The sequence below is a fragment of the Alligator sinensis genome, unplaced genomic scaffold (assembly GCF_000455745.1).
Source record: "Alligator sinensis unplaced genomic scaffold, ASM45574v1 scaffold631_1, whole genome shotgun sequence".
NCBI lineage: Eukaryota > Metazoa > Chordata > Crocodylia > Alligatoridae > Alligator > Alligator sinensis.
In genome coordinates, this window is record NW_005842495.1 from 155,943 (window position 1) to 167,211 (window position 11,269).

The 11,269-nt window shown below is 37.6% G+C and overlaps 1 long non-coding RNA gene across 1 annotated transcript in view; it reads left to right on the forward strand.

Moving 5' to 3' along the window:
- Positions 1-3,864: 3,864 nt before the first annotated feature.
- Positions 3,865-11,269, forward strand: part of LOC102387790 — a 10,696-nt gene continuing 3,291 nt past the window's right edge. Inside the window, exons 1-2 of the long non-coding RNA XR_324719.2 lie at positions 3,865-3,949; positions 10,086-10,161. This is a non-coding gene — a long non-coding RNA (uncharacterized LOC102387790). The remainder of the gene's footprint in view (positions 3,950-10,085; positions 10,162-11,269) is intronic.

The window sequence follows — 11,269 nt, forward strand, 5'->3', positions numbered from 1 at the left end:
GTGATCATTTTCCCTGCTCTTCTCAGGGGGAACAGGCCCCTGGATCAGCACACTGGGTTTCAGCAGGCTTCCACTGAAAGCTGGGGCCGGCAGCAGCACCACAGTCTTATCAGTGTTCAGTGCAGACTGTGCCAAGCAGCTGCCAATGGCCACAGCCTGCAGCGGCAGCCTCCTGAAACACTGCATGCAGATTGGGGGCCTGTGCTACCTGGGATGAGCTTGGGAAATGATCAGAAAGCTGAGGGTATTGATCAGAGAGCTGGGGAATCAAACCAGGAGCCAGATGTCAATATGAGAGCAGTCCTTCCCCCTACTTTCCCCTCCCTCTCCTTTGTTTCTGTTTAGCTGCAAGCAAGCCAGGCCTCAAAATTTGAAATGTTTTGAAACTTTTGAAATGTTTTGAGTGCCCTCATTTTGTTTCAAAGCTTTTTCGAAGCCTTTAATTTTATTTCAATTTCACTGTTTCAAGCTCAAAACTTGTCAAAACAGCTTCGAAATGAAACACATATTGAAATGTCGCTGAGCCCTACTATTTATGAATTTTGCATTAAGGATTTATTGGATAAAATGCAGAAATAGTGTGGTGGCAGTACCCAGGATTTCCACTTCCCAGGGGAACAGCTTTATTATTCAACTATAAAGTCTGGCTCCCTTTGGCTTACTCTTCTTCTGGCCCCATGAATCTTGTAGTTGAGGCTTTGGATTCAAGACACTTTTTCTTGGGCATAATATTCATGGGTATGTTTTTTGAAAAGTTCGTTTCCTTAACCTTCCTTTTCTATATTGAGATAGATTATACTCAAAAGAGTTTGTATTTTCCTTCCCATTAAAATATGGAGCAAACTCATGTATGTCACAATTTGAGAAGCTGTTCTGTGTTTTAAAATAAATTAGGCCAGCTATGTTTCCAAGCTCCAATTAATCATCATTTTCATCCCCTTTCAAAAATTCTAAGAGATCGGTCTGCTAGGCCTTTTCAAGATGGATAATATGGGTAACTTTGTTTATTAGAAATATTAGTTAAAATATCTTTAGGCTTGTAAAATGTTGGTCCATCATCTATAAGTGTGCCAGTAGTATATGTGTGGCAATGGTCTGAATTTTCTTTATGTAACAGTGGAGTTCATTTAGGTTATCATAGTCACTGATAGCCATTTTTATGTTCATCTGCTTATACTTATGTTCATCTCAAAGTATACATTTATAGGAACCAAAATTACCCCAGTTATTTTCCTGGGTGAAGAGGTACAAGGGGAGAAGTGCCATTGCATTTGACACTACTTTTTTCAAGCTTTTATTCATTGACAATAGCAGACCCCAGGCCAAAAAAATCATATAAAAATGCCAGGGTATGCTTCATATAAAGAGTAGGGCTTGATTCCATTGTGAGGGTATACCAACTTTTACTTTCCATAGTAAACATCCATTTTCTCTGCTAGTTTTATACTCCTGGACTGAAATAGAGTAACTTCTCCACTTCTCCACATTTTCTCCACCCTTGTAGTATATGCTGCTCTACCTGGAGCAGGAAAGGATTTTCTTTAGCCTTTATAGCATTGAGTTGCATAGATAACACAATATCATCAGAAAGCTCCATAGAACCAGGTTGTTCTGGTACTGAAAGTCAGTTTTAGCATTGGTTTGCTGATGCCTGGCCTTATAGTCTAGAGACAAAAGTTACACATAAACCAGTTTAAGTGATCTGAAGCTGGTTTAAACCTGTAACACAACAGTAGTTCAGTGCACTGAACTGCTTTCAAAATATCTGAAACTGGTATAAGATAAATCTGGTTGAGTGTAGTATCAAACTGAACTGATTTAGGTCAAACCAGTTTATGGAACTTCTGTCCCAGAACCCCTGCAGCTCAAGTTAACTCACAGTTCCCCAGCATCCCACAATGCTTTGCAGCCCTGGGATATGTTATCTGCTCCAGGGGTCTATCACTGCTCTGGCTGGCTGAGAACGGGGTGGAGGAAACCCAGCTCTGGACCCAGTCCTGGGTTTGCCTGGTGGGGGAGAAGCATCCCCTCAAGCCCTGCTCAAGTGCAGAAAAAACCTGGGAGGGGCTGTTTTTCCCCCCATCTCCCACAGAGGTCCTATGTGGACCAGGGAGGGGGTTTTAAACCCTCCTCTTCCTCCTCCACTTCAGCGTGCCAGCCTTGGCCACAGTCTGGCCATGCCCCCTGCCATCTCTACTCTAGCAGGGGAAAAGCCTGGATGGGGTTTCCTCCCCCATCCAGGCACACTTCAGCAGGGTCAGTGTGGACCATGGTGGGGGTTTAAACTCCCACCATTATACTCAACAACCAAGCCAGGGCCTGGCCACATCTTCCCCTCTTGCTTGAATAGTGAGTGGGGGGAGGAAGGGGAAGGTGCTTCTCTCCCAGCTTCCCTTCCTTTCCTTTGGCAGTGGCCATCAGGTTGGGAGGCATTTTCTGGGCTGATCTACTGCAGGCACGTGGCTGCATTTCCAGAATTGAAAGTGAATTCTCTGTTCACTTGCTTCTCTGTTCAATCTGTGCAGTTTAGACTAACATACAAAAATTGAATTGATTCAGCCTCAGGCTTTTTGACTGTCTTTACTTAGCCCAAGTCCATTTTATACCTATCTATGATTAAGGTTAAATCCAGCAATATAGTTAAGCAGCTACAATGGCTAACATAACTTTATTTTCACTGAACAGGCTCCCAGATGGTTTGTGATCTTTCAGAATGGCAAAATGAATAGATAGCTGTTTTTGTCTAGCTAAATGCAACCCTGTCCAGTTTTAGTTTTTTCTCATTGACCTGGAGACATCTCTAATTTGCTGTTTTCCAATATCCCTCCTGTTATGCGACAAAATTACCTTTAACCCAATGGTGAAGAGTTATATGACAGGAGTCTTTGCCTGGATCAAAATGAATGAGTTCCAAATACTTATTGTTTTTTCAGACCACTGGAAAACTGATACTTAATTCTTTTTCCAATATCACGGAGTCTTCAGAAGATGATGCAAGTATTCTGAAAAGGCTGATACATTTGGGAGACTCTTGTGATATTAAATAAACATACCTAAGAGTGCTCATGGCTCAGTTGTGTTCTGAGGGATTGGGACTTGTTCTGTTACCGTGACCTTGTCTGCCACAGGCTGAATCCTCCCATCATCAATCCCATAGCACAGGTACATGATTTGTTGTCTCATGAAAGAGTATTTTACACAGTCCACTGTGTTTACTTTATTTTACACAGTTCCACTGCCTCCAATCTTTGAACTAATTTTTATAATGTTGACAGATGTTCAGCATCAAGTCCAATAGTGAAGAGAATGGTGTAAATCCTCAATTTAACATGTGAGATACATTTCAACAGTTTTGTTTTTTTTTCCACGGCTCCCTGGAAAATTCCAGGTTATAATATTTTGCATGCTCTTATACTAGCAAAGATATTGCAAGTTTATTATAGTTATAAATTCTTACCATCCTCTTTAAATCTCTGCTGATTTTTCTCTGACCAGTCTAACCTATTAAACCCTTGACCTACCTATCACCACCAGCTCCCTCTGTAGAATATGAACTTGTCTACCATGGAAATTTGATTACCATATCTTATAACCTGCATACATGTGGATGGTCTTGTTTGTTCTGACCACGGTCAGTGTATGTTTGGCCTACTCATAAACCTGCACTTTTAAACGGATGCCTCTGTAGCAGGGCACTAGGATGCCTGCTACTAGAAGTGCTGGGATAACCCTTCAGGTGCTGGTTGCTGAGGCAACCAAAGGGAGCTAATGGCTTACACCTGCCTAGCCAGCTGAAGGAAGGGGCAGGGCCTGGCCCCTATATAAAGCACAGGCAGGATGCCAGAGGCAGCCTCCTACCAGCAGCTAAGGAGGAAGAATTTCCCTGCCAGAAAAAGAGAGAAGTCTGAATGCCAGAGCAGTGTTGGTCACTGCAGTAGGATAAAACCTGGTAGGCCTGAGCATAGTTATAGCTAGTGGCTTTTGTTTTAGTTTTTTGCACAAGGCCGGGTTGTTGCTAAGAGGCTGGTGTTTATGTTACTGTTTATGTTTGTTATTGATTACACCGGTGGTTTGGGTGAGGCTATAAGGGGATGGAGGAGGCCTCATAGGGGACTCATGGTAGTGTGAGGACCCCAGCCCTAGTGAGGGCACAGTGTTTGGGGTATACAGACCCCAGCTCCAGAGAGGGGTGACTGAGAAACCCCAGAAGATGGGGTAGTGGTACGGTGAGCCTTGTGAGAGGGCCACGTTGCCGAGAAGGCCCCTGTGAAAGGTGTGGAGAGAGACAGGGCCACGAAAGCCCTGAGTGCCAGAGGGGGTGTAGACCCAGACAGAACATCATCTTTTCCATCTGCGAGGCTTGGGGTGTGGTATTGAGGTGAAAGGAGCCACGCGTAGCCCACAAGGCTTGGATACACGGAACACCTGAAGCAGGAGAGCTGTGGCCAAGTAGAAGAAAGGTAGGCTCCCTGTAAAAACACATATACATCAAAGTTGTGGCAGGGGAGAATAGAAGGGTACGAGTCAGAAGCTTGGCACAATAAAGGAGGTGACAGGGGATAGCACGGTGACCCTGATGTTGCTCCTGTTACAGTCTTATCTTTTTTCCAAGCTGTGTAGCTCAGGATGTGGACAAACAAATTGCAGTGAGTTTTTAAAGAGACCTGGGAAGTACTGCTCAGCAGCTTCTCTGTAGCAATTGTGTATTTTCTTAACCCCAATAAGAGAAAGTGAAAGTAAGTGAAGAGGGCAAAGGATGATATGTGGAAACTACTTTTACTTACTCTGACCTGTTCATTTGTCCACAACCTTAGTCTCATTTTTTTCCGAGGGCCTAAGGAACTGATATTGCTCTGAGGTATTTTGGTTTGACCTCATCCTGGATATAAATCTTGGCAACTATCCTCTCCAGGGTCCTGAACCTTTCCTGAAATGTGCATCCAGGATTTTCTGGATTGCTGGTATTTTGTTAGTTTCCCATTTAAAAAAATTCTTGCTATTCAGTTTTAGTTCTTATAACAACTTTCTAACACATTTTCACTTTCTCTTCTGCCAGAGTTGGTAACTTTGTTTTCTCTCTCTTTTTTTTTACTTTTGGATTTTATTATAGTTTACACCTGACTGTGTTCCTTGGTGTAGGTTTGAATGCCATAACCAGTGATCCTGTTTTTCTCTGATTTAAAAAAATAAATAAAAAATCCCCAATTTTCAGATTTCAAAAAAGCAACCCAAAATCCACAGTCTCCATGATCAAAATGATACACCACTATATAGATCTATATATTAGTGGTGTTTTATTTTAATCATGGAAAAAATGTGGATTTTTGGGTTACTTACCCAATTTTTAGACATTTTAATATATATCAAAGTAAACCAGGATCCCTGGTCATAACTGCATCACTGCATGAATGATCTTAGTTCTTTTTTGCATGATTGATATAAAAACTAATTAATGACAGAAGCTAAATTACTTCTGTGAGCACTGATTGATCATTAAACTCTACTGTATTGTGTAAGGTCTCAATTTCTCTCTCAAAGTGTGTATTACAGCTCTGCATCTTCCTGCATCTCCAAACATTAAGCATTATTATTATTATTATTATTATTATTATTACTTTCTGTCTTCTGTTCTGAGGACTAACATTCTGGTCCTGAGATACACTTGGGAAATCACCTTTGCATTTACTAGTTATGGCCCAAATCCTATTCCACTTCTACAACCTTACATTTTTCCCACCATTGATTGAGTTCTGAGTTTTAATTCCTATGCCCAAATCTGTTTGTTTTATCCAGTGATTATTTATTGAAAAACATATAGGCAGTGCAGGTAGCAGTAAGTACAGTTTTTTCCCTCTTAGTGAAAACTACTTCACTAAGCTATAGTGACAGGCTTCTATGCTCGCATGCAGGCCTGTTTGCTTCTATTTTGGCCCATGACTATTCTATTTCTTTAACCCAGTAGGTAAGTTTAGGCAGGAAGAATAAAGGTTGTTCTCGTCCCTGCCTAGGCCCTACTCCCCAATCGGGGCACAACCCTGAGAATTGAATGTTATTTGAAACCCTCTCTCAGTGAGTGGGAACTAAACCTTATATATCCCACTTGCTGAACAAAAGTTCTAATCACTAGGCTATTGGGCAAAAGATGTGTATGAGTTGGGACAGGGAGGGAGGTTTTTTCTCTACTAAGGAATTGAGTGTGAAATCGGATCATAGCAGAGTTTAGCTATAGGTTGACAGCTCAGTGTCCATTTTGGATTACTTCTGAGCACAGACAATAGGCCAAGTCTCATTGCCAAGGGACCTTTTCCCAAAATGGAAACCTAGATGTGTTAGGGTCCTGCCACATATTCAAATTAAAGCTTCATAGAAATTAATTATAAAGTTGTTACACATTATTAGTCTCTAGCTTTGTAGTTTGTTGGTTCTTTGTGTAGTTGGATGGGTATTTTTACGGCATAATAATTACTTTGTATGTGTGGTTGATCTAAGTTTAATGCACTATTTATATTGTACAATATATGTAGCTAGGGCAGGGGCCTTAACAGCTTTGTGATTGCTTGCTGTATATCATGGAATAGGATGAGTCTACTAATTAAGCAACACTTGGACATCTTAAAAGCAGAGTAGAATCTGGGCCCAAGCAACCAATAAGCATTTATGGCACCAGGATCCAACATACCTCAGGAATTTGATTCCTTTTCAACTGACATAGCATTTTTTATTGAGTCACTATAATTGTACAGGCATTTTAAGTGTTAATCTTTTATATTTTTCCTTGATGGTTCCACTTCTTCAGCTAATTCTATTCCCTGGACCTGATTAAGTTTTAATTTGTCAGGGATTATTTTGAATTCTCTAATTGTTAATACCTTAAATTATTTTTTCCTAACGCTTATCCTCTAGGACATTTCCATTTGAAGAATGCATAGTAACTACTTCTTATCTCTAATATAAACATAGGTAAGGCTTCACTTTGCTCCCTTATCCTTCTATGAAACTTGAAACGTCCTACAATAAAGTTGCGGTTTTGGTATCCAGTTGTAAAAAACCTCTGCCAAATCATCATGCTTCTAATCCAAGGAACAAACCTTGTTTTGAGTTAGTGTGGGACTTTTATGTGACATCATGGTATGCTCTGCAGACACACCCAAATAACAGCACGACTAAATACAACCTTCCTGAAATTACCAGGTGATTCCATGGATATCCTACAAAAAATACTGTACAGTTAGACCGGAAATAACAGTCAAATTAAACAATATTTAATTTTTAAAATCTCACTGTTTTTATCATTAGTTAATGTTATGAATGAAACCTGAAAACTAACTTTAATGATGTTAGTAATAACACTGTTAAAGTTCAGGAACAAAAAGGCTTAGGGAAGAAAAATATAAGCATTTTGGAAAGAATTTACTAAATTTTATTGAACCTTAAGTAAGCCAAATGCTTTTTATTCTTATTTATTTATTTTAATAAGTATATCTCCATTCAGTGAATGTTCTTTTAAGGGCCAGGCCTCACCTGGTGAACCCAATTGAGCTATGCCAATGTATATCACATGAGAATATTTGTAATGGTATCATTGGCAGGCTCCTTATTCCAGAGTAGACAGTAGAATCAAGGTCATTCCACCACATACTTTTAATCTTTCCAAAAACTTGCTTTTGTAAGATAACATTGAGTTATGTGCCACCTCCAAGACCAGTGTCAGTTAATCTTTTGAGAGAGGATCATTTCTGAGTTGAACAAAGAATTGGGGAAGTTGCCTCTTCATGGTCCCCATTCACATGAATAGAAGGGTTGCATGTAATCTGTCTTGTGAATGAATCTTCTGCCACTTATTCTTACTAAATCAAGAAAAAGCAGAAAAGTAAAGAAAGTTGAATGCTGAATTTTAAGTGCATTCCCTTTATTTGTATTTTCAAGTTACAGTCTAAATGCCAAAGGGAAAATCAATAGAAAAAAATAGCAACTGTTTTACATAATGTGCCATCATTTGTCTACTAATTGAAGGCTTCCCACTGCTAGAGAGTATGCAAGAGCATATAGGGACAGAAAAATCCCAAGTACTTTAGACCAGTAAATTAATCCCTCAATCTGGAAACATTAGTGTTTTTTATTTTTATTATATATATATATATATATATATATATATATATATATATATATATATATATATATATATATATATATATATATATATATATATATATATATATATATATATATATATATATATATATATATATATATATATATATATATATATATATATATATATATATATATATATATATATATATATATATATATATATATATATATATATATATATATATATATATATATATATATATATATATATATATATATATATATATATATATATATATATATATATATATATATATATATATATATATATATATATATATATATATATATATATATATATATATATATATATATATATATATATATATATATATATATATATATATATATATATATATATATATATATATATATATATATATATATATATATATATATATATATATATATATATATATATATATATATATATATATATATATATATATATATATATATATATATATATATATATATATATATATATATATATACACACACAAAAAAAATTATGGACCATATGGAGCTTTCTTGGTGAAGAAATGCATTTCTTTTTGCACTATATTGCAGAAAAGGAGTGCTTTTGAAAGTAACACTTTTCTGCACATTATCATTGACCTAACTGCTTCAATTGAAGTCAATTACTTTCAGTGGAAGAAGAATTAAATCAATATTAAGAAAAATAATGTCTCTCTTTCTTCCTAGAAACAGGAACTAATATTTGTGTTTTTTTTTTTTTTTTTTTTTTTTAAAAAAAAAGCCTAAATTTAGACATCTGAGTATTCAATTTTTAAAATTTACAGGGCATTCAATGGTTTCCAGTTTTTCAAACTTTTGAAAATAAGAGAACTTAATTAACTGCTGAAACTTTTCCTCAAAATATCTAAAATAACAAATATATCCAATTACTTGTGGGTGCCCACTTCTCATCTCTCAGCTCTAATCTTCAAAGGGAACTTACAAAATACCTTGTGTAGATGAGCCCACAAACTTCAATTCATACATCTGCTAGATACAAAAAATCATGGACTCAATATAGACATTGGATTTATGACACACATTACAACCTACCTGACATCTGATTGGCCAGGAACCTGCCTGACCTTCCCATTTCCACTCTTCTTTCCCCCCCCCCCCACCCCAGGCTCCTCCTTTTTTACCCTTTGTCTTCCTAATTTCCAGCTTTTTTTTTTTTTTTTTTCCCCACAGACAGCCACTTTTCTACCTTGGAGAGCTGAACCACAATAGAGTCTCCCTTATTCATCTTTGTCATTAGTTCCCCCTTGCTTTACCCCCTCTTTTCCCTACCCCTTGTCTTCCTAATTTCCACCTATTTACATTTTCACTGACATCCTGTCATACTTTTAGTTTCTTTAATTCCTTGGAGATCTCAGAACAGCAGAGCCTCCCTATGCCTGAAGAATGGTGCTTGTGCCTGAAAGCTTTCAAAGAACTTTTTTGCCAAGTACACAGTTAATCTAATAAAAGATATCACATCTATCCAAAGAAGCTTGCCTGCTATGTCCTTAGACCAACACGCCTACAACCAAAAACCCTGCAAATTTGTCCTCATGATTTTTGGAAATCTTTGTCTAAAACTATTATGTCAACTGTCACATGTTTTTACACACTACAAGCCAGATCCTGGCCCTTACACCAATGTTTGTGTATCACTGGAAAGAACAGAAAGGCTATAAATCTGCCCCAAATAAGCACAATTATGATTCTACTAGCTAAACAAGCATAATGGGTATATATTGAGGGTGGACTAGAACATGATTAGAATGGAGTTCAGTCTGGTGATTGATCAACAGCCACCAAAAAAGTCCATCTTGCACTATTTTCACAAGTGTTGGGTTACCAGATACTATAAGGGAAAAGGTTCAAATCATCTTTTCTAAGTTAAAAAACATCTGGTCACTTTTTTTCAGATCCTACCTTATTCAGTGAGAAGGAACACTGCTGATGAGAAATCTGTCTAAGAAGCCGCATTGCATGAGATGGAAGGTAATTTCTGGGTAACAACCTCTGCACTTCCTAGTACCTTCCTCCTCTTCATGACAGTTTCTGTCTTTCTTTCTTGTCATCTTTTTTTCCTTTGCTTTCTCCATCTCTTACCCCCAATGTCAATCCATGCAGGCTGATGAATTCTATGTTATATGGCTATACTTGGAAAATATTTGTCATGATCTATACTAATCAGATAGAAGGAGACATTGGCAACACAATAGGTGGAACAATTCAAATTTAAGGGTCTCAAATAATCTCATTGATATTAGTGCTGTTAAGGACTGGACCCTGGGCAGTCAGAAAAATTGTCTAGGTAACTAGGAGAAGTCTAGAAACTGAGTTCATGGGGAGTCGGGGAAACAAGACCAGAGTTCTAGGTAAGCTGGGAGCCTAAACTGAAATCAAGGTAAGCCAGAAGTCAAAGCCGAAGTCAAGTCATATGTTCTTTGACTTAATAAATATAAGGGGATCTATCTTAGGTTTTTGAACTTGACAGAACTGAGTACTTGTGGGAAATCTAACTCTTGCATAGTCCTCCTTAGTGCCCCAGAGTTAGTAGTAACTATAATAAACCCTGTAAGATATATATGTTGAGGTTCTCTAGGAATTGTTTAGGTATCCTTGATATTGTGGGCTGACTGACACTTATGATCTGGGGTACAATATGTTGTATGGCTAAACACAGCAATGAGGCTCCACTGTGGCTCAATATGCGGTCAGCACAGAAGCCTTATAATGGCATTAGGCAGCAAGAATGTCTCTGTTCTCTGACCACTCTTTATATGTTCCACCTTCAAGATTCTCACCCCAATCCATAGCCAGAACAATATCCCTTGCTGCCACCTTCAAAATCCCTCTTGGCTTCCTACCACTTTTTAGCTAAGTGCATCCTTTACAGAAGAGGACTTTTATAGAAAACTTGTAGTTGACTAATGAAGAAAGAACAATTTAAACAACATAATAATGTGTCTTGAAATTACTTTTTTTTTTTTTTCTCATTGTTTTACTTCCAGTCTATGGTACTTCATACGTGCACTCACATAGGAGAAAAAGTACTTAAGCCCAAAGTTATTGAAGTCTACCCTATAGCCTTTAAGATCTACAC